The following is a 24,451-nucleotide window of genomic DNA, read 5'->3' as shown; positions in this document are numbered from 1 at the left end:
AGTCATGAAAAGCACTGCATAAATGCAGGTCTTTTTTCATGAAGAAAATATTTTTGTCGCCCTACTACAAGTCAAAAGCTGACACTGTCCACTTTGGACAATCTGTCCCTAATTGGCTGCTTAAGAAGTTGATGAGCATTTACAGCTTGCATTCTAAGGCTTCCCTTTTCTCCCTGACACCTGCAAATTATAAATACTTCAGTGACCCTGTCCATGTGTCTGAAATGGCGATTCACACCTACCGAATTTAGTTCACATTCCTGCTGGGGAGCTCATAGCTCAGACACACACTGAGGTAATAGATACAATCACGTTGGCTGAGTCTGCTGTCAATTCTGAGCTGTTCGTGTCAGAGGTACGCAGCATTGTCGCGACACTGATAGCTTCGTACTAATATCCCGTTCAACACGGAGGCTGTATAGTTTGAAGTCGTGCAATTCCTCTAAAAGCAATTTGAGTCCTTTTTTGCCGCTATTATAGCGTAACCATGCAATGGCTGTTTTATACTACCCCCAAGAATTGGTTCTGCAGTGGGTCCTGGTGCCTTAAAAATCAATGCTTTTGTATTCCTGGGGGATGTTCACATGCAACTTGTCTATGCACAATTGCTTTTAAGTCACGATTCTGGCCAATACACCCCCGCCCCACTGTGTTTGAGTAAGCAGCAATACAGGGCCATGTCCGCAAATCATTTTGCTGGTTTACATGTGTGGTATCAGCCACTCCGCCCAGTAGTGTTTTGTAAGTATGGCTGCCTCTAGCCTCCAGTTTGTTCAATTTGTTTTTCAATGTGCATAAGCCCATCATGTTTTTTGATTTCAAAGTAACTTCCCAAATCTTAACCCAATGGGTTTCTGTTCAAGTGGGTTTTAAATGTCAGTTTCTACTTTTGTGGTTTTGCTGAAAATAGAGACATGTTGTTGAAGCTTTTTGTCTTGTACTCATCAGGACAATCCACAAGAATACCAACTTTATACTGTATGAGAAGAGAGTACTGATTGGCAAGTGAACTCTGATTGGTAGAGGCATTGCCATGGAGAATGCACCAGTTTACGGTGACTTTGACAGTTAACCGCCAAGATTTGTGCCTGTTTCAGCTAAACAAAATAAGTGACAGCCATTCGCTGGTTCATTCTACAGGGCAATGCCTTGCCCAATCAGAGTCAAGCTGCCTGGTTTAAATTTCAAACAAATCACATGCAGCCTTTCCTAATATGGTGAGCATTTATACTTAAGAAAGAAAGACTTTCATTTATATAGTGTCTTTTACGACTTCAGAACGTCCCAAAGCACCATTCAGCCAATGAAGACTTTTTGAAGTGTTGGTGTTGTAATATAGGAACCACAGCACTCAATTTTCACACAGCAAGCTCCCAAAAACCAGCAATGTGATAATGGCCAGATAATCTGTCTTATAGTGATGCTGGTTGAGGAATGAATGTAGTCCAGGACATCGGGGAGAACTCTCCCGCTCGTCTTCAAAATAGTGCTCTGGGATCTTTAATGTCTGCCTGAGAGGGCAGATGGGGCCTCCTTATCCTCTATTAGGTGTGAGGTTGAGCAGCACAGACCCAGAGATCCATGTTTTGAGTCCTGTTCTGTGCTGAGTTAGCTGATTTCAGCCAGGCAGTGATTGGAATGTTCCAATTCACCTCAGTACCCTGAGTTGAAGAAAGTCACACTCTCCTAACCCATATCCAGCCACACCTACTGAGGAGAGTCCCTGTGTGCTTTCAGTGAAAACATGATCACGCTCGCAGTGATGCCTTTCATGGTCTAATAGCCCACCAACGCTCTCAGTCTGGGGTCACACAAGGAAAATGAGCATTTGGACACAGTGTGCAGCCTCTTGCAGCAACAGAACTGTACCCTGCAATTGTCAACCCCTTGAAAGAAGAGCAAAGTTATTTAGATAAAACAGTCAGTGGTTCCAATGAATTGCCTCTTCTCCCTTTCGGGAACAGGAACAGGAGGAGGCCATTCAGCCCCTTGAGCCTTTTCTGTCATTCAGTTAGACCATGGCTGATTTGTATCTTAACTCCATTTTCGCACCTTGGTTCAGTAACCCTTAATGACCTTGACTCACAAAATCTCAGTTTTGAAATTTTCTATTGATCCCCAGCCTCAACAACATTTTGTGGCAGAGAGATCCAGATTTCCACTACCCTTTGTTTGAAGAATTGCTTCCTGACATGCCCTGGAACAGCCAAGCTCTAATTTTAAGGTTTCTTTCCCTTGTTCTGGACCTCCTCTATCCACCCTATCAATTAATTAAATCATCTTATCAGAAACTTTCTTTGCACTAGATTATTTCAGGTATTAAATTCCACCCCCCCCTCCCCCCAATTTATATTTGTAGTTTTGTATGCAGTTTGGAGTAGATCAGGAATAAAAAATGAACTGATCGTTGAGCCAAGGACAGTTCATGCTTTCTTTGTTGCCCAGGGAAAGGAGAGACGGGAGGAGGGCCTCTGAAACACCATTGATTGCAACTATTATTCATCCCATTGGAAGGCTTACACTCTCACTGCCTTCTGGTTGAACAAATTGGCCTGAAGTGGTGTGTATTTTTGTTGGTAAATCCTTTCAGCTGGGTTCACCGGGCAGAATGAATGCTCTGACTGTTCAGCTGTCCATCATCTTTAGCTTTATCTGCCTTAGCTGTCACTCAGGGCTTCACAGCTGTGAACACGCTCAAATGGCTTGTCCGTTTTTGCCGGGATCTGGGCCTTGTTGATTTAGAAAGAGTAAACAAAAAAAAACCTGTGTAAATGCTTTTCAAGGATTGTCTCTTCACACCAATGTGTGTGAATTTTCCTGGGACTTGTGGGGGGCGGTTGAATTTTTAGAGACCCTTAGCTCTGCATTTGCCACAAAACTTTGAATCTTTCATTCGCTTTACAAAATAAATGGCGTAATTAGATCTTGTGTTGATGCTTTCAGCCATTGCTTACAAAGCATTCACATTTTGTAATGAAACAGCTTTGGTGCATCTTGTGCTGAAAGGTCCTGGTAACTGAAGGAGGAACTATTGTGTAAAGAGTATGTTATTTGCTTTCTGAATTGTTACTTCAACAAGAAGCTGCCATTTGTTTCATGTGAAGTGAAGTGAAACCTAAAAGTTTCTATTTACGGGACCTGGAAGAAACTAGGGTGGAAAAGGTTTCATATTTATTTTTCAAAAGGCACTGTTGTGACAGAAAGGAAATATGCAGCAGATGTATGTATAAAACGTCAAGCATAATAATAAATTGTTCATTTTTAGGACAAATTACATCATTTTCTGGGTCCCACCAAGACTACAATTGCAGCAGGAACCACATAAACCCCCAGCCCACAAGCACCCATTGTTAAACTCCCTTGTGATATGAAAGGGTATTTTGCAATAACCTTGCACTGTATACTTTATCACTGACACAGCTACAAACATTTTGGCATCCGTAGTAGTTTGATTTTGTATTAATCTGACCTCTTATCTCTAGATACTGTGCTGTATAATGCAGTTTAAAGTGTAAGACTTTATGAATCACATGAAATAAAGTAAGTTGGATATTAAAACTGCAGACAGCTCTCAGTTGACATTCTATTTGTTCTTCCCTGTTCTCCTCCCTTCCTATGTTTCCCCCTGTTCCTTCCTGGCAGGCTGTGATACGGTGCCATGAGTGCCACCTGCCCTCCAATACAGTTGGGACAATCTTCCTTATATGAACCTGGACAATATAGGTTAGTAGGCTGTTTGACTATGAAGGGCATCACATCTGCGTTTAGTGCTGTTTCAATGCCAAGGTCCATGCATATTTTCCAGCATAGGTTAATGAATAGCAATCAAAGCAAGAATCCTGACTAACATCATCACCCCTCCCCTGTCCCCGCCACCCTCCCCCCCCCCCCCCCCCCCCGTCTCTGTCCCCCACCTCTGATTCCCACTTCCTCCAAACTCAGGGGTACTGCAGCTAATTGTTGTGCCCTGTTAGAGCTCAGCTCGCTCCGTCGCTCCAGGAGGGTTGAAGTTTCCTTCTTGGTCTGTATGGCTTACCACCACACAGTGTGATCTACTCAGTCATTAGGTGAAGGAAATCTGTTTTACTCAGTGCCAGACTGTTCTTTAACTTGGAGTTCCAATAAGTGGTCTCACATCCTTGCAAGGAACAGGATTGCAAGCAATGCTTGTTATGAGTATATCCATCGATGTGGTTTTTAATCCCAGTTTCCACAAGCTTGTTGCTTCAGTGACTGAGAGAGACCCATGTGATTCTAACACATTTTATCATGCGCCATTCTGCCCTTCGGCTGGCTGCAACCTTATTCATTGTCTGTGTTTTATACTCATTCGGTAATGTTACTGCATTTGCTAATGCTTGCATTAAACTGGACAAAAGTTCTATCTGTGATAATCAGTGCATTCTGCTTTCAGAGCTGTTTAACCCATTCATTACTGGAGAAGATTTCAACATGGGAGGAAAGTTTGAGTTTTACTTGGTCGACAAACTTTTAAAAAATAGGTTGTCGTTCTGTGTATCCCCCCTTAGTACAGAATAATTATTGCCTCTGGAGGCTTTTGTATTCATATTCTTTTGATATTTCATCTCCCATGCTTTATGGCACACAGCAGATCCCCAGTCAACCTACACCCAGGCCCTACCAGAATTTCTGTGCAAACAGCCACAAGGCAAGGGACATGAACCTTCCTGATGCTCAATTTCACCATCTCCTCCATCTCCCCAACCCCAGCCCCCTCAAACAGCGAGGCTAAGGTGGGGATCCCAGTGTATGGAGGGACACTGACCTGCATCTTACCCCACAGGGCAAAACACCTCTTTGTACCATCCAGCTGTATCACAGATGCATGCAGTCAGACCTGCACAGGAAACAAATCAATAATGCAATACATTCTGACACCGAAACACCCAGTGAGATTGTGCGTTGCTTCAGAGCATAGATTCAGCCTGCCCTGATGTGATATGAGTGAGGTTGCCAATCCTCTAGGATTGCTCCTGAAGTGCCCAGGAATTGAGGATTCATCTCCTGGACACTGTTGCAAGCAAAATTCCAGGGAGTTAAGACCTAGGAGGCATCGTGAAAGTTGTTTTTTTTTTTCATTTTTCTTTGAACACTTTTATCTATGAGTTAAAGAAATATTGGAGAATGGGGGTGGGTGGTGGGGGGGGGGGGGGGGTGGCGGTGGGGAGAATGCTGTTTGACTGGGCAGAGTTTTGGAGGTGACAGTTCATGTGATAAGACCTCCAGGATTACGTCCAGCCAGAGTTGACAACCCAAGGTATGACCAGGTATAAGATGTGTCAAGAAATGCTACAGGATATGGTACACAGTGTAATAAAGTATTGCTGTGTGATGGACCACTTAATGAGATGTGGCTTCTTCCTAGAGTTAATATAGTGCACTGCCTGATCTGAGTTCCATTATCTTAAGGAAGAACATTGTGAGGCCTAAATCAATCGCTCCCCTGATGGCCTAGTGGGAAAAAGCATCCTCTGACAAGGTACCAAAACATAAAAGACCGGAAATCTGATGGCTTGACTCCAGTTTGTGCTGAATGAACTGATTTCAGCCATAGGAAACAATAGAATGCTACAATGAGCCTCAGTAATAGGGAGAAAATCCACCATGATTATGCTCCTGATTGCTAATCCAGTAACTCCAATAGTAACATATGGACAATGGCTGAGGATAGGATTGAACTTTCTCTGTGATGCCCTCCACAGTCAAATATTCTGCCGCCCGTCACTGCGTCGGGTGACTCCTACATAATTGCCCTTTGATTGACATACGGAAGAGTTGTGGTGAAACTGTACCCAGTAACAGTCAGTGCCTTCAGGTGAGAGAGAGGCAAGCAATTAGGATTAAAAGTTTGATTTGTTTTTAAAAGAAACATTGATAAAATTAAAATTGAATTCGAATGGACAATATGCCTTTTGCTCTTCAGTATTTTGAAGTTATGACCTACTAAGAGATTTTAAATGCTTTACTCTCCCTCTCGAACGGATCCCCCAATTTAAATTTCAGCAGGGGTGGCACAGGGGTCGTGCCATTCACATACTCGTTAACTCTTTGAGAGAGACGGGAACAGCCTCTTGGCTTGTGCTCAATGAGTATTGGCAATGAAGAAAGGCTCTGTGATTGGAAGTGTTTTCTCTTAATTGCACTTCAGCTTTTGGAAATCCTTTGTGGCTGTGTATAATAACATCAGGCATGTTGAGAAAGCTGCCAAAGGGCATTCCGCGCTCTGATGGGTCACAGATGGATTGACCCATTCAGACATAACATGCAAAGTGAGCACCTCATTTTCAGAAGTCTCTTCCTTTGTATCTCTGCGCAAGCCCCTCTTCCGTTGGAGAGGCCTCCACCGTTGCTATTTTTAACACATTTGTGCTGATTCTTTAATATCCGCAATCCCTGTGGAATTAATTCATACAAATGAGTGGTTAATTATGCGAATAGCGGAAGTATAGGGATAACGGCACTGCCATTACCAGCAGGGAAGGCCACAACTGATCGACAGGTTGTGAAGGCAATTTTCTTTTTTTCTTTGCTTTTCTCTCCGGTCTATTTCCGATTGATTCATTAAGTTCTTTATAATTTATCTCCCCTGTGCCGCACACTGTTCCCCAGTCGAGGGGGGCTGGGATGCACCATTTCCTCGGCCTATGCAATAGGAAAAAGAACCATTCTATGGCTGACCACTAGGAGGTGCATGGCAAAATCCTAGGTTGGCTTAGTCTTTAAACAAAGTGAAAGCTGAGGAGATGGGGAGGGGGTTAAGGTGACCCTTAACTGGTCTCAAAACAGGCTGAGCTCCTTGAGATCAGCGAGTGTGCAATTGTTGCATTGAAGAGGGGACCCTCATATCCCAGCAGTGGAAGAGAAAATCAGAGGAATTCTGAAAATGTAAATTTTAACACAACACGTTGCTGCTGTTCCTTCTTCCCGAGCCTCCAGGAAGTGTAATCTTTACAGTGCTCTCTTCCCACACCCGACCCCCCCCACAGTTCCCAAGACCTCCTTCTTTTAAGATTCTTCTGTAAAATCGTGGTCGGTCTTACTGAGTTCTAGAGGGAAAAGTCTTAAAAGTGTGCAACTGTCCTTAAGTTTATCTTTTAATTGGGCGATACAGAGGAATGTTAGAATCAAGCTGGTGTGAGAGGCGGTTGTTGGCATCAGTCCTGCTTGCACAAAGACATTGCTAATATCAGCAGAAATTGTTAGCCAGTGTTAACTGATGATGTGAATTGTTCGTGAACCTATCCCGTATGCAAGCATCATGTAATGTCATCAATAAATTGTCTTTTATAACATAAAACTTCACCTAATTTGGGGAATATATTTAGAGCCTGCAGAAATCCTTGTGCAGAATTAAAACCCTGGTGAGGTGACAATTAGGCATTCAAACCCTCAGCACAGTTGATGCTGCCAGATATTTCCATGTGGGCGCAGATCTGTGCCATTGATTTTTTTGTTCTTTATAAAAATCTGGAACGCCAGTGTAAAGCAGACCAGCTGTGAAAGGGCAGATCTTCACAGCCATTAAGATTAAAGTAACACAAGAGCAGTACCACTGGAAGAATGTTAAGCATTTTTTTTAGTATTTGTTCTTGAGATGTTGCTTGTTGGCGTGATTGAGTTGGAATGGATCTGCTTAGAGCAGAGAAGGTTAAGGGGGAGATTTGATAGAGGTGTTCAAAAAGTGAAGGCTTTGATGAGTAAATAAGATGAAACTGTTTCACTAGCAGAAGGGTCAGTAATCAGAGGAAACAGATTTAAGATAATTGGCAAAAGAACCAGAGGGGAGATGAGAATTTTTTCTTGCAGAGTGAGTTGTTATGATTTGGAATGCACTGCCTGAAAGGGCGGTGGAAGCAGATTCGATAGTAACTTTCAAAAGGTAATTGGATAAGTACTTAATAAGGAAAAATTGTCAGGCTATGAGGGAATTGAACGAACTCTTTCAAAGACCCAGTGCAGTCATGATGGGCTGAATGGCCTCCTTCTTTGATATATGATTCTGTGTTGTTGATGTTGGCAAGGCAGCATTTACCTCTACTTGCGCTGAGGGTGTTTGAGAGTCAACTTCATAATGTGGGACCAGAGTGACATGTAGGCCAGGCCAGGTAGGGGTGGCAGGCCCTCTTCCCTGAGTGAACCAGTTTTCATGGTATTTTTTTTCCATGTTACCAGCCCCAAAAGTTAAAGGATTTATTGAAACTCTATTTCATAACTAGTTAAGATGAAATGTGAGCCCATGACCTTTGAGTTACTAGTCCAGTACCATAATCACTATGCTGTTGTACCCCTATCACACAGAAGAGGCTTTTATCCCACTAGGTTGAAAAGGATATGAGGCCAGCGCAGGAGGTGAAAAGACAGAGCCTAACACATGGCGCCAGTACAATCAATAACAACAAATTAGAATGCTCGAGATGAATATATGATGATCAACCTTGTTGCCTAGTTTTTAGGTGGTATTACTTACTAAAAGATTGATGCTGCCAGGGGAGCATATGCCACAATGGATCGGAGCTTCAATGCATTGTACCATGGTCATATAGTATATAGGTTCACGCACCTAGTCTGCAATATAGTCAGTTTGTAATGTTAAATGTTCTGACACAGGAAGAGGTGTGCAGTAGCCCTATCAGAGGGCCAGTACCCAGCCACTCTCACACATCCTGGTGCCTACCTAGAGTATTATCAAGAGGTGCTGGAAGCAGGTTTCCAGCCTGTTACTTCCTGATGGGAAATTGGGCTCTGATGGGTAAGAGTGTGATGTTTTCCATTCATATTTACACTAATAGATTAACGTCTGACAGACTAACTACCTGTGCAAGTGCTTCCATGAAGAAAGAAAGACTTGCATTTATATAGCGCTTTTCACGACCCAAAGCATGTTATAACCAACTACTTTTGAAGTGTAGCCAATTTTGTAATATAGGAAACGCGGCAGCCAATTTGTGCACAGCAAGCTCCCACAACCAACAATGTAATAATGACCAAATAATCTGTTTTCGTGGTGTTGCTTGAGGGATAAATATTGGCCAGGACACTGGGGATAACTTCCCTGCTCTTCTTTGAAATAGTGTTATGGGATCTTTTATGTCCACCTGAGAGGACAGACAGGGTCTCTGTTTAACATCTCATCCAAAAGATGGCACCACCAACAGTGCAGCACTGGATTGTCGTCCTAGATTTTTGTGTTCAAGTCACAAGGGTTACCTTCTGACTCAGAAATTAGACTGCTGCCCACTGAGCCATGTGTATGTGTATAAACATGGGTACTGAAGCATATCAGTGTAGGACTGTACAGCTTGGCGCCCGAGTTGACTTGGGAGTGCATGAAGCAGTCCCCTAAATGTGAAGTGGAGGAGTGGTCTGCTTGCCATCACAGCTGCACTAAACACAAGCAAAAATTCTAATTTTTCTTATTTAAAAAATAAAGAACAAATGAATCAGACAGATCTTGTGGGTCATCAGATTTATTTATTAAATTCAAAATCTTTTCAGCACAGATAAAAATTAATCACTCCATCTATTGCGAATGTAATGTCTTTTTTTGTCATTTTCAGTGTTTCAATTTCAAAAAAGTTAACATTCCTATAAAAGTTCCCATTCAATCCATTGATTCCTTATTTCACTCCGTGACATTTTCTGTACCATAATGAGCTTCTCGGCATCCTCCTACGTGTGAGCCTTTATTTTACATCTTTCCCAATGTCTGTCTCTCTTTTCTTTAAGTACAGACAGACTGCATGGAAAAATGACAACGAAATGGTTGTACAGTAACAAAACTTCTGTGTTCTCATTTATCCCCCCATTTCCAGTGTGATTCTGTTATTAACAAACATTCTTTTTAATAATTTATTTTTCCCTTTTTTTGTTAAATTTTTTCGAAGTACATGCCATATGAGGATTGTGATTATAAAAGTACCTGAAATCTGCTATTAGATCAGCATGCATAGCTTTTTCTATTTACATTCTATTTACATATGCGGACATGGCAAAGATCTACATGTTATTTACATCCTACTTGGGAGAGGAAGAAGGCAGCTTTAATTATGAGTCTAAAATTCATGGTACAGTAGTAGAATATTTATCACATGCATATAAAGTTAATATCTGCATGATTTGTTTTAAATTTGTAATTTTTCTGACATACCTCTTAAATTTTCTATGCTAAGATGTAGCATAATGAATAGGCAACATTTTCTTGAATATTTTTTTTTTCTCTCGCTCTTTCTACCTTATTTAATGACTATTTGCATCAAGTACAGTATTTTCTTTTGTTTCTTTAAATGGTCACTGACACAGAGGGCAGCAGTATTGTGTATCCTGCACCTTTCTTTTCTTCTTTGCTAAAGTGACTAGACAGACTACGGGTTCCCTACAAGACGTGGCAGCAAGGTGCTGGTGAATGAAATATAATATAATAATCTGCTAGTGTGTTACAAGTAACCATCAGCCAATGGAACGCTAACTACAGAGTTCTCTCTCTCCTTATAAAGGTAGTGCCTAAGATATCATCATTAATTATGGAAATAGTCTAAATGACACTCTATGTACCTATGAAATATTAATGAGGCTCGTGTTTCAGAACCTGAAAACCATTGTTTACAGCATTCCTTCTGTACTAGTTTTATGTTTGTTTTTTTTTCTCTACCAAGGACCCAACATCTTAACACAAGAAAGTACTTGGCTTTTTTTTTTGCCTTTTTTTGTTAAAACAAGGATGGCATCGACCTAAAACTACCCAGTCTCGAGTTGCCCTCGTTTATATTACCTACTTTATAGCAAAATACATTCCTTTTTATGGTAAATTTTATCATTTGTTGCATTCCTGGAATACTGAGAAAACATGAAACCCATTAGTCCCTTCGTTACACCCTATGTCACTGTCATTGTTGTTCCATAGACCAGACCCAGGGGTCATCCTGTAGAATTTTCAACTGAACGGCTATACTTTCAACTTTTCAAAGAAGCAACATTTAATAAATATGATAAATTTTTGACACACCCTTTCTTTCTCCCACTTTCCACTTCAAAAAATGATCTGACACCTTTTCTTTTTGATTATTTGAAATTTCAACAACTTTTTAAAAATTTCAGTTAGATTATTTTGATGACAATTCTCTTGGCCAGAACAAATTCTTAGGGAATTTAGAGGATGCCAGAAGTGGATGAAGAATCAATTTGCCATTGTTTTCAGTGTAGGACAGCCTCGAAATCCCCTTGAGTCAATATATTGGAACATGTAAAAACCCATTATATCATTTCCCTTCCTACATCAGCTCCTTGCCCATAATATAGACCATAAACTACAATAATAGTAAATACAAGAAGATCAATAGAAAATGAGTTTAAGGAACAATAACGCAGTGTCTTAACTGAAGGAATTTTACAATACTATGGATGTATTCTAATTATTATTAATGTAGTCAAAATTCTGTTGTAAAATTCCTGTTGCAATAGGGCACCCAGGTTCCTGAAGCATTCTCCCCATGAACCTGATATTTAAAAGAAACTTTACAGGGCATGGAGCACAGAATAAACAAATTAACTGTCAACTGAATTCAAAAGAAGATTCTCGCTTCCCTCTTTGAAACAAGTAGATAGCGGAGCATTATGATCACAACCCGAGACACTTGGGGGGTGGGGGGGGTGGGGGGGCCGGGGGAGGGGCTCTAGGCAGCAGGAGTCACAATTTCTAGTGTCAAAATAAGCTGACTGCAAATTATGTACAACAGCCTCTAAAGGGGAAAAAATTCTATTAACCCATTATTGGCATTAAAGCTACAGTATATACAGGTTTGAGATGGCTCGGCCATGTGAGCCGCATGGAAGATGGCAGGATCCCCAAAGACACATTGTACAGCGAGCTCGCCACTGGTATCAGACCCACCGGCCGTCCATGTCGCCACTTCAAAGACGCCTGGAAACGCGACATGAAGTCCTGTAACATTGATCACAAGTCGTGGGAGTCAGTTGCCAGCGTTCGCCAGAGCTGGCGGGCAGTCATAAAGGCGGGGCTAAAGTGTGGCGAGTCGAAGAGACTTAGCAGTTGGCAGGAAAAAAGACAGAAGCGCAAGGGGAGAGCCAACTGTGTAACAGCCCCGACAAACAAATTTTTCTGCAGCACCTGTGGAAGAGTCTGTCACTCTAGAATTGGCCTTTATAGCCACTCCAGGCGCTGCTCCACACACCACTGACCACCTCCAGGCACTTACCCATTGTCTCTCGAGATAAGGAGGCCAAAGAAGATATGCAGGTTTGACCAGTTGGAACTAGCTGATATTTCCATTTGCACTACTTGCTCTCTAATTGTCTAGTCAACACTCTTTCATAGCCATGTGGGATTTTGATGAAAGATTACATGAGATTAATCAATATTAGGCTTTAACAGAACTATCTTCAAAAGTACACTGCCTTAATGAGTAATATCCTTCTCTAGTGTGCAGAGAGGGAATCCAGGGCAACATGCAGAGTCTTAGTAGTGGAACACTGGTCTCCCACAGTCACAACCTGGGTTTAAATGACTTGCCATTTTAATTTCAGCTGCTAGGTTCCCTTCCCCTTTCTCTTCCAATTTCTCCTTGCTAAACAGCTACAAGCAGAGCACCCCATGTGGGCTGTGCTGCTCTTCTCAGGAAAGGTAGAATCATTGTGGGAGGCCCCACTAAATGTGGACTTGCCTAATGCAGAAAGGTGTTGACTTCAGGCTGTGGAAGGGGTCTGGGCAGCGTCCAAAGGCCTGCTTTGTTTTAGGGGGAGAGGGAAGTGTTGGGAGAGTGTAAAGGAAAGCATTAAGAACCCTTTGTAAATAAAAACAAATGCATGAGACCCCTCAGCATCTAAAAGAAAAACACAAGCTTGGGTAGACATCCTTCTTCTGATGCGGGATCTCTACCCCATTAACATTACAGGCCTTTTCTCGCTCACATATAGCCTAAGAAATATTATTGTCTTCCATCTTATCCCAAATTCTTTAAGATTCCCTACTTCTTTAAATGCAAATAATTCCCATGGTTACTTTGTTGACTTGTAGAAGTCTTCTCTTAAATCAATTCCATGACATGATATTCTAGGACGCAGTTTATTAACACAATGGTGGATAATTCGGACATTTAACATGACCTGAGCTTGGAAGTGGGCTATGGTTCCTTTCAGTGATTGGGAAAACCTGCAGGAAATTCTAGTTCAAGCCAGTTTCTAGCCTTTTGAATGAAATGAAACTTGGCTGCCAAAGACAGCATTGGGCTCAAGAGAACTGAAACTCTTTTTATTTTAAAAAAGTGTCCAAAACAGGTTCTACTATGATGACTACCCTTTTCACCAGGGAGAGCTTGATACTGCCTTGCTGTATGAGAGATATTCAAGGCAAAGAAAGTCAGTGAGTTATGATGAGCTGAAAAGCACTGCCTGAAAGGCTGGTGAAAGCAGATTCAATAGCTACTTTCAAAAAGGGAATTGGATATATAATTAAAAAGGAAAAATTTACAGGGCTATGGAAAAACAGCAGGGTCATAGGCATGATGGGCTGACTGTCCTCTTTCTGTGCTGTATGATTCTATAACATCCACCATTGTGAAGTGATTTTACCTTTGGAGTGTAGGTGTGAATCTTTTGCTTGCTACAATGTGGTGGAGCGACACAGGGTACTTTCCTTGCAGGAGACTTGTTAACTCATATCGGGTTACAGTGTAGATGGAAGGGAAAGATGTGACTGTCTGAGGAAGGTGGCTGTTGAGGGCAACTGATAATTCTTTTCAGCCCCTGACTTTGAGCCTGCTTTGGTTATAACAGCCTGAATTCTGCCTTCATTGAGCCCTATTTATTGGCAGATGTCATATGGTGATAAGAAGGACGTAAGGATCAATGCTTATCCAGCAGTGTTTAAGTAATTTAATCTCTCACGTTATGTCAAAATTAAAGGTGTACACACAGGGCTGGCATATCCCCACAGCTGCATCTGTGAATACTGCCAGCTTCACCTCCTTCCCAAAGGGTTTCCTTTTCATATTCAAAATGAATTCTTTTTGCTCTCTGAAGTAAGACCATGTGTTCAGGATTCTGCTGTGCTGCTTAGATTTTAACATTGGACCGCCTGCCATCCATCCAAGCCAAGTTTCAAGCAGAATGTCTGTTTGCTCCATTGATCTGTAGCCGGACTTGAAAACCACTGAGGCTTTGGCCGGCCAGAAATCAGCACCTTTCCTTTCTGAGGGAGCTGGGAGCATCTGTGTCTGACAACAAAATAATAAACTGCCCATTGCTATCAGATATAAAAAGAAAGTACCATACATATACTATATATATAAAGCAATCAAGGTATTTCAAGGAGTAGCAGGTTGTCTGTTCTTAATCCCTGATTTTGGCCTTGAGGGGAGGTAAATCGCAGAGACTGAACACATTCTCAAAGGAAGGGGAGTCATTGCAGACCACTTTTGCGCATTTCCTAGCAGCCAGTCACAAAGCAGTGCAGTTAAAGTACTACCTACACCTTCAGGAAAAGAATGGTGCGCGCGATGTTGGGTGGGGGTGGGGGCACAAACACAGATTTTTTTTTAAAAACCTTTAAAATGTAAGGAAAAATATTAAATAATATTTTAAGCAGATTTGGGAAATGAGAATAAGAAGTACAGGAGTAAGTTGAAGTAATTAAATCTGCTTTATCTGATAAGACAGCAAAGTCCCTTTAATTAAAGACTGCAGTAATTTTGCAGTACCACATGAAGGAGACTGGGTCCAATTAGTCACCCCCTCAGCTATCACTCCAATATTTGGCACAGTGAAGCAAAAGGATCTGAAGAATTTATAAAAGCAGAGAAAACTGCAGGTCACCATCGGATTTCATAAGAAATATTAGGTTATTAATTTCATGTAAGATAATGGGAATCAATACAGACCATTTCTCTTTATGAAATATAACCTTCTTCTGACCCAGACATGTCAATGGAAATCACCTTATTATTTCAGTGCTCCAATGTAGATGGAATTTATGCAAAGGAATGAAGAACTAAAATTGTGATGACCTCAGATTTAAAAAAACATATCCTTAAAGGAGCAGTGAGCTTTAGGTAAAATCTCTCTGAGCGTACTGATTTCCTTCTTCAGTCACTTGACCAGTTTTGAAACCGATTCAGATAGTGCAGCCTAAACCTGGCCAGACCCCTTCTGAGCGTACTGATTTGCTCACAATTGACTGACACCATTAAAAGACAACTCCTTTAAGATCTCAGCAGTTTGCATGAGGAGCTTGCACTCGAAGATGTTTGGTCTCGACATTGACTTAAATATCAAGCCATGCCTGATGTGTATCTCTTTTGGGCCATTTGTACACTCTTGATGTAAACACCATTAAAAATCAAACTCACCAGTTCACTTGGGATTTTCAAGAAGATAAAAAGATATCGGAACTAAATAGAAGCTGGCAGGAGCAGAGCTGCAAAATGCAATGAGTTTGGCAAGATTGCGATGAATCTTTCAGTATTACGTTCCCTGGAGACAACATTTCTGTAGTGATATGCTGCATTAAAAGAGTTTTTTGTAAGTGTATCCATTTGTGGCAATTGCTATGAATACATTTGGCACAATAATAGTTCCTTCCCTTCTCTGTCTGTCTTCCTCCCTCCATTGCAGAGAGGTGGAAGCAGATTCCATACTACCTTTCAAAAGGGAATCAGATATATACTTGAAAAGGAAAACAGTTGCAGCACTATGCGGAAAGAGCAGGGAAGTGGGACTGATGGAATAGCTGTTTCAAAGAGGAAACACAGGCACAACAGACCAAATGGCCTCCTTTTGTGCTATCTGATTTTGTGACGAGGTGCCAGTTTTCCAAAGTCAGAAAATCATTGAATCATAGAATGGTTACAGCACAGAAGGAGGCCATTCGTCCCATTATTTTCATGCTGGCTCTCTGCAAGAGCAGCTCAGCTAGTCCCACTAACCCGCCCTTTGCCTGTAGCCCTGCAAATTTTTTTCTTTTCAGGTTCTTATCTAATTCCTTTTGAAAGCCATGATTGAATCTGCCTCCACCACACTCTCAGGCAGTGCATTCCAGATCCGAACCTTGCGCTGCGTAAAAAGATTTTTCCTCATGTTGCCGTTGGTTCTTGTGTTAATCAGCTCAAATCAGTGTCTTCTGGTTCTCGACCCTTCCATCAATGAGAACAGTTTCTTTCTAACTACACTGTCTGGACTCCTCATGATTTTGAATGCCTCTATCAAATCACCTCTCAACCTTCTCTTCTCTAAGGAGAACAACCCCAGCTTCTCCAATCTATCCATGTAACTGAAGTCTCTCATCCTTTAGACAGCACCTTCCAAACCCGTGACCTCTACCAACTAGAAGGACAAGGGCAGCAAATGCATGGGAACACCATCACCTGCAAGTTCCCCTGCAAGTCACACACCATCCTGACTTGGAACTATATCGCCGTTCCTTCACTATCGCTGGGTCAAAATCCTGGAACTCCCTTCCTAACAGCACTGTAGGTGTACCTACATTCCCATGGACTGCAGCGGTTCAAGAAGGCGGCTCACCACCACCTTCTCTAGGGCAATTAGGGATGGGCAATAAATGCTGGCCTAGCCAGCGACACCCACATCCCAGGAATGAATTAAAAAAAAAAGTCTCGTAAATCATTTCTGCACCCTCTCGAATGCCTTCACATCCTTTTTGAAGTGCAGTTGAAGGAAGCTGCTTGAAGTGCTATACTCATCTGAATTTTAATGGGAGGGGACAAGAGACAATCTTACACCCTTTCAGAGAAATGAATTGGATAGCTATGCACAGCCGTTTAACTCTTGGGAAACTGCATGCAACCTTTGGGAGTTTTTTCCTCACAACATCACTCCAGTTGATTTCCACCTGACCCCTCCTCGAGTTTCATGGATGCCAAGCACCCAGCTCTCCCCAGTACATCACCCAAGAGGCCATTATTTAGGCAGAAGCTTTGAATGTGAACAAGTTCAAGCTATTCAACGACAGGAACTTCGTGGCCAAGCGTGATCCTGACCTAACATGGACATCCACACACTCCACACTGAGGCCAGTTTCAGCACCTTTCATCATCTTGCCTGAGACTAACTAGCTCAGCACAGGCCGTTAATCAAACCTGGGGCGTCCCTGCTTTGTATGACTCAGCTGCTCACCAGATAAATTCACTGAGCCAATTAAAAGGGACATTATCATCCAAAAAGAGTGTTTAGCAAGCAGAGATATCTGTGTGTGTGGTGACTGTACCATATAGACTATGCTCACAGGGGAATAAAGGACCTTTAAGGGACTATGACAGACAAGTTCCCAACTGCACAAACATAACCTCAGTAAGCAATATATTACAGGTTTACTGGAGTTTTTATTTTGGAGAAGGTCATTTTCTGATTGAGGAATTTAGCCAGATGCTAAACTCTCCTAAATGGTGACAGAACCCCTTTAATAAAAAGGGGACCTAAAACTGGAATGTGTGTGGATCAACTAAAGCAAACACTGATTCAAACTCCCTTCAGATAATAATTAACATGTTCAAAGACTTTGAACATTTGCTAATGAGGTATAAAATGGCACTCAGCCGATTATGAGAATACGATTATAAATTTAATTTTGCTCCACCTTCTCTCATATTCCAACTGCTAATTATTTTGCCAGTGAGATGGCATGAGCTGTGTTAATAAGGCCGTGCAATGTTGCTTGTTTTCTGTCCTGCAAGCTGTAGAACGGTGATGGTAAACAGCCTGACTTGATCATCTTGCTTTGCCAGCTTCCACATTTGCACTGCAGATGGTATCCTGTATATGCCAATTTTTCCAGAAATAGCCTAGAAATTTGAAAACTGGCATTGGAGGGCTTCTACATTTTACTCTGAGTTTGTAAACTTAGGGGCAAGTTTGAAAGGAACAATCTGCTTTCATTCTACATCAATTTTTGTGTTGTATTTTGCCTGGTCCCTTTTAAAGAGGCACCACTATCTCCAGGGAAATTTCCAGATACATTCTGGAAACAAATTTTGGGACCAATGCTCTTTGAAAGTCCTGCTACCTCACCAGTCTCATCCAATGGAACATTATTTATTGTTCTCATTTTGTTCAACGTGCTTTAAATACTTTGACTTGGTTATTAAAATGAAGGGTAGAGGTGAATAAGTTGACCAGATTCATGCACTTATGGAAGCCCCAGGTTCTAATCTCCTATTTGTGGTTAGTTTGCTGATCTCAGCCAGGGTATGATCAGCCCCAGCTCCCCAGGGGGAGGGGGAAGAACATTTGACCAGAGTTCCCAATTGCTGGTGTCACCATCCAGCAGTTCCCTGTTGAAAAGTGTACACGGTCACCAGGTGGGACTGTGACTTGCCCATCCTTGCCCCTCTTGGACAGATGTCACGGTGGTAGGACAACAACTTGTGTGAAGATGTTTTGCCTGCCACATAGTGGCACCATAGCCCAGAATGACTTCAAGAGAGGAGGGGATGGGGAGGAATTTGGACAGGAAATGAACCATTCCAAATTGCCTCAGCTGACGCTTCACCGTGATCACATCATTCTTTTAAAAAACCCGATTGCAGACAGAATGAGCTTGAGAGCGGGAGAATGGCAAATAAGCATAAAAATAGCAGTTTAAATCCATGACTGTTCTACCCCTGTGGCTCTGGGCTGTAATCAGAGTCTGACAAATGACTTGGGAAAGAGAGTGATGAACCCTTATTGTGCAGACACTCTTTAGTTAATCCGAAACCAGATTTCGAGGTAATTTCACATACACTAAAAAGATTGATGGTGCGGCCTGCCTTGACAGCTTGCAAATGTTTGGGAGGATTGAAAATGGCATCAAGACTTGATTAAGGATGGTGCAGGGCTTCAAAGAAGTTTCTCTATTCAGTATATCTATCATTTTAATTTGCAAACTGCCTTTACAACAACTTACAGATGTTTGACCCCTGACAGAGTAGTTGCCGCTGCAGTCAAATGGGAATCACTGTGGGGAAAACAAGCTTGTAATTCTTGCCACATAATCTTTTGAAATACAGTCAAGATAATGTGTACCTGCTCCCGAGCATACTTCTCCTTCAAGTATAGAGTTCCAGTGTACAGTGAAATCCCAGTGCCACTTATTGAGATGTGTAATGTCTGCAAGCCTGGTGCACGGATAACATTTCCTCACAAATTAATTCAGTATTCTGTGTCTGTCGGGATCCAGGTGCATTTTGAGCCATCTGCCGTAATCTTTCAGGAACTTATTTTTTTAAAACAAACAAAGGTTCTTCAAAATGTAACCAGCTGTAACAAGACGAATGTTCCGTTCCAAGCTGTCATTTGCCTGTCGAAAACATTTCTTTGTAATGCAGAGTTGGGGTGCCAGTGCTCTAATTTAGTACAGATATTATAGTTGTTGAGAGCAATTCCATTGGCAAAACCACTCCACTGTATCAAGCCTACTATAAATTCATTGAAAATATGCATCATAGATTCAAACCAGTGTAGTAACTTACCTGGATTTCACATCCAGTAGAATTTGAAGCAATGCAGTGTAAGCATGGAGACAGGAAGGACTTCCAGAATCCACCTTAGCAACACAGTTCCTGGTTGGGGGTGGGGGATTCTTATTAGATGCAGCAGATATCTGGTTTTAGTTTGTATATTTTGTTTCTTCTTGACTTGGATATAAAGCCATATCCTCTTCAAAAGAACAAGAGAAGACAAGCCTGGCCATGTTCCCTGTATTTCCGATTGAACTAACAAGAATGTTAGAGCCCTTTCCTATCCTGAGTGGTGTGAAACAGGGCTGTGTTCTCGCACCCACACTTTTTGGGATTTTCTTCTCCCTGCTGCTTTCACATGCGTTCAAATCCTCTGAAGAAGGAATTTTCCTCCACACAAGATCAGGGGGCAGGTTGTTCAACCTTGCCCGTCTAAGAGCGAAGTCCAAAGTACGGAAAGTCCTCATCAGAGAACTCCTCTTTGCTGACGATGCTGCTTTAACATCTCACACTGAAGAATGCCTGCAGAGTCTCATCGACAGGTTTGCGTCTGCCTGCAATGAATTTGGCCTAACCATCAGCCTCAAGAAAACGAACATCATGGGGCAGGATGTCAGAAATGCTCCATCCATCAATATTGGCGACCACGCTCTGGAAGTGGTTCAAGAGTTCACCTACCTAGGCTCAACTATCACCAGTAACCTGTCTCTAGATGCAGAAATCAACAAGCGCATGGGTAAGGCTTCCACTGCTATGTCCAGACTGGCCAAGAGAGTGTGGGAAAATGGCGCACTGACACGGAACACAAAAGTCCGAGTGTATCAGGCCTGTGTCCTCAGTACCTTGCTCTACGGCAGCGAGGCCTGGACAACGTATGCCAGCCAAGAGCGACGTCTCAATTCATTCCATCTTCGCTGCCTTCGGAGAATACTTGGCATCAGGTGGCAGGACTATATCTCCAACACAGAAGTCCTTGAAGCGGCCAACACCCCCAGCTTATACACACTACTGAGTCAGCGGCGCTTGAGATGGCTTGGCCATGTGAGCCGCATGGAAGATGGCAGGATCCCCAAAGACACATTGTACAGCGAGCTCGCCACTGGTATCAGACCCACCGGCCGTCCATGTCTCCGTTATAAAGACGTCTGCAAACGTGACATGAAATCGTGTGACATTGATCACAAGTCGTGGGAGTCAGTTGCCAGCATTCGCCAGAGCTGGCGGGCAGCCATAAAGACAGGGCTAAATTGTGGCGAGTCGAAGAGACTTAGTAGTTGGCAGGAAAAAAGACAGAGGCGCAAGGGGAGAGCCAACTGTGCAACAGCCCCAACAAACAAATTTCTCTGCAGCACCTGTGGAAGAGCCTGTCACTCCAGAATTGGCCTTTATAGCCACTCCAGGCGCTGCTTCACAAACCACTGACCACCTCCAGGCGCGTATCCATTGTCTCTCGAGATAAGGAGGCCCAAAAGAAAAGAACAAGAATGTTCATGCACCATTTGCCCCTAGTCAGACTGACAAAAACATTCAAAAGTCAGAATGAAGACGTCTTACAATCAAAAACCATTGGCTTCAGAGGAATATTAATTGGATTGCAAGGGGTCTTCTGGCCCATTCTTCTGTGCTGTAATGCAGAGCAATGCACAGAGACATCATTGTATTGTTTCCTGCTTTGGTCAGTTTTTTTCTCTGACCATTATTGGTTCAGTAGACACAGAAATCAAACAGGAATGCAGTGGTCCTAAAAGATTTACTGTTATAGACATGGTATCTGCAGCAAAAGCTGCAAAAACTTTATTTACCTAGAGGTTAACCATGACACCACTTGCAACAAGTCTGTTCTTGGGGTCTTAGGCTGAACCTAACCTGACCCAAAGTGCCCCTTTTAAATGCAAGTAGTTCTCGGATGACATTTTATTAACAAGGCTGTGGGTTATCATTTTATTAGGTTGATAAAGCGCTATCATGCAGTCAAGCTTGTCCTGATAGCATCATAGAATGGTTACAGCACAGAAGGAGGCCATTTGGTCTGTCAAGCCCGTGCCAGCTCTCTGCTAGAGTAATTGAACTTGTCCCACTCCCCAGCCCTCTCCCTGTATCCCTTCAGGTGTTTATTTGCAAGATTTTGTTGGGGGGGGTGGGGGGAATGGTTTTGGAGCAGTGTGTTCACATGTTGTCCACCAGGACTTGTTTGCAGCTCAACAGGTGTTGCATCTGATTTGTTGCAAATCTTTTCAATGTAGTTTTTGCCGATTGATTGTAGTTTTGACACTATAATAAAATAATTGACAGCTTGTGCTCAGTGGTGTAATGATGCCATCGCAATATTCTGCGTGCCTCGCTTACAGCGACTCTCAGGGCACTTTGGCATGGCAACAGCACCCCGTTTGGAGAGCAGCGCCTGTTACTGAAGTGCCCTTTGGTGGAAAACATGGGTTAAGCAGCTTGGAAAGCAGGTTTGTGCAATACCATTGAGGGCCAACTCGGGGAATCAAGGCAAGATTGCCATTTTCATAGAGTTCTGCAGCACAGAGGAAGCCATTTGGTCTATCGTGCCTGTGCCAGGCTTTCTTACATTGATTAATTCAGTAGGCAACCTCCCCAATCCTATATCCTCATACACATTGCATGTTATCAAATGATTTCCATATACATTTGATAAATGCCTTCAGGCTGGCAAAGCAAACCTATTACTTTTTTTTGTAAATACACTTCCTCGTGAAAAAAGAGTTTTGCAACATCTTTGTTCTCATGTCTGACTGGATTCTGGTTGGATCACAGCCTTGAGTCACACACCAGTAGGCCATCACTGTTATGGAGGATGCCAACAAGGTAACATTGGCTTGACCCGAAAGCCCTATTTATAGTCGAGCTGAAACCTAAACATGATTTTATTAGAATACTTTTTTTTCTTTCTGCACTGGTTTTCTCTCCTCCTTGCCTGAAGGGATTGACTCCTGCTGGGATACGGTTCCACTGATGCCAACAGTACTTCACCCAACTTGGCCATTCTTCATGTATGAGCCTAGATGGTGGGTGTCTGCAGGCCATTCAGTTGTAATGGGTATCATAATCAACTGGAAAACCTAACCCTCACACAAAATCCACACGCACACATGCACTTTCCAGGAGGAGTCACAGCATAGCAATGGGGAGTGGGAATTTTGTCTGACTTCTAACCCATATCTCCGCAGTTTCTTGTTTCGTCATATGGGGGAAATTTTAGAAGAACATTTTAGGCTGGAAGCTGAAATAAAACATCCCACTTGCTCGTGACATAAAGCTTTCCTTTGCTTTCTTACCTTTTTTTGCCTCTCTCATGAAATTACATGCCTGTGGGGCTGGCTGGGATTCGACGTGGGGTGGGGTGGGCGGATGAAACAGAAATAGTGTTTTGTTGTGATGGTCCAGTATGGGACAGACTTGATTGTCCATCTGGTCTTTTCCTGCTCATCATTTCGTATGTAGTTTAGACTGTTATGGAGTAACCTAGAGGAACCATATGTTTCATTTATCCATTAAGCCATTACATCATCATCTGAGATAACATCAAAGTAGAGGAAACTCACCACCGACCCACAAGAACTAAATGAATGGACTGGCGTTGGCATTAATTAATGAGCAGTTGTAATTCAGGGAATATGTCATCAGAACGTGTCTTACCCTTTCCGCTGAAACTGTTGTAGTCATGACTGTCTGATATGCAGAGGATCTATTTTGTGTAATATAAAAGTATTCAAAATAATTCCAACTGTCGGGTATGAGAGATTGACTCGGTAGGATAACTAACCAAGGGATCAGATGGCCCTGGCACCCAAGCAGGAATTATACACTCTTGCCTCCATAATACTCATAGAATGGGTTCTTTTCCAGTTGACTGGACAAGTCTTCACCCCTTGAACCTGCTTGTATTGGGCAGACAGGCCTTTGGCGGAAGCCAAGCTGCTACCACATTAGCTATGTGCCATGCTGGCAAACAGTTTGGTTCCAGTCAGTTTCCCTTTGGGCAAGACTTTGTCTGACTGGAGATGAAACTTGCACAACAAGCTCTTTACCTCAACTCGCTGGCCTTTGAGTCCTGCTGGGGCCAAGGAATAAATAATAAGAGGTTTGTGGTTACAAGATTTCAATGAAATTTTGAAAGGAAAAAGAGAAAATCTACTGAGCTTGATGGAATTTGATTTGTGATGTTTGCATACGTAATAGCAGTAGCTGGTCTGTAAAAAAAATTAACTTGTGGAGCACTGTGGAACATCCTGTGGACATGGGAGGTCAAGTTTGTTATCTCTCTGCCTAAGTTATTGCTGTGCTCCAGTGCATGGATTGTACAAGAATAGTTTCTTCAAAAGCCTCGATTTGAGGTTAATTTATAGATTCCCGTCGGAGACTAGAAGGTACATTTCCATTCCGTTTCACTATCTGTGTGATCCTCCCCCCCATCATACAAATCTGCCATCTACTCAGCATTTCTGATTGCTCATCCCCTCATAAATTTGCAGTACTAAGACTGCCATGGTCATGGTCATGCCATAAAATGCTTATGTTGACCTGTACCTGGTTTGGCAGCTGATAACAAATGTCACTTAGAACCGAAATTGGAGATATTCCCAATGCGCTGGGATTTTATTCCTTTCCTGATCAGGGGTAAAGTCCCACTTGTAGCTTCAATTACAGCTGATATTGGCTTCGTGATAGGTTTCCTTTAAAGCTGTGCAATGAATAGCACCATATTAAAAATTTATTGACTCACAAACTTGCTTTTGAGACCAGATGAGTTGTGTTGTACAATGCCACTTTGGGGCCTATATGCAATAAGGAGTTTCCATAGTCCCTGTGAGTTTCCAATGCACACAGGTAATGATATCCTTTCAATGTAGATCAGCCATAAACGTATTGAATGGCAGAGCAGGCTCAAAGGGCTGAATGGTCTACTGCTGCTATTTCTTATCTTCTTATGTTTTTTCATG

The 24,451-nt window shown here is 42.4% G+C and overlaps 1 protein-coding gene across 2 annotated transcripts in view; it reads left to right on the top strand.

The window, feature by feature from the left end:
• Positions 1–24,451, top strand: part of wwox (WW domain containing oxidoreductase) — a 1,122,031-nt gene that overhangs the window by 1,095,845 nt on the left and 1,735 nt on the right. The window lies entirely within an intron of this gene.

The sequence above is a fragment of the Heterodontus francisci genome, chromosome 17, assembly GCF_036365525.1.
Source record: "Heterodontus francisci isolate sHetFra1 chromosome 17, sHetFra1.hap1, whole genome shotgun sequence".
NCBI classification, from domain to species: Eukaryota; Metazoa; Chordata; class Chondrichthyes; order Heterodontiformes; family Heterodontidae; genus Heterodontus; species Heterodontus francisci.
The sequence above is the reverse complement of the archived record's forward strand: the minus strand, read 5'-3'. Positions and strand labels throughout refer to the sequence as shown.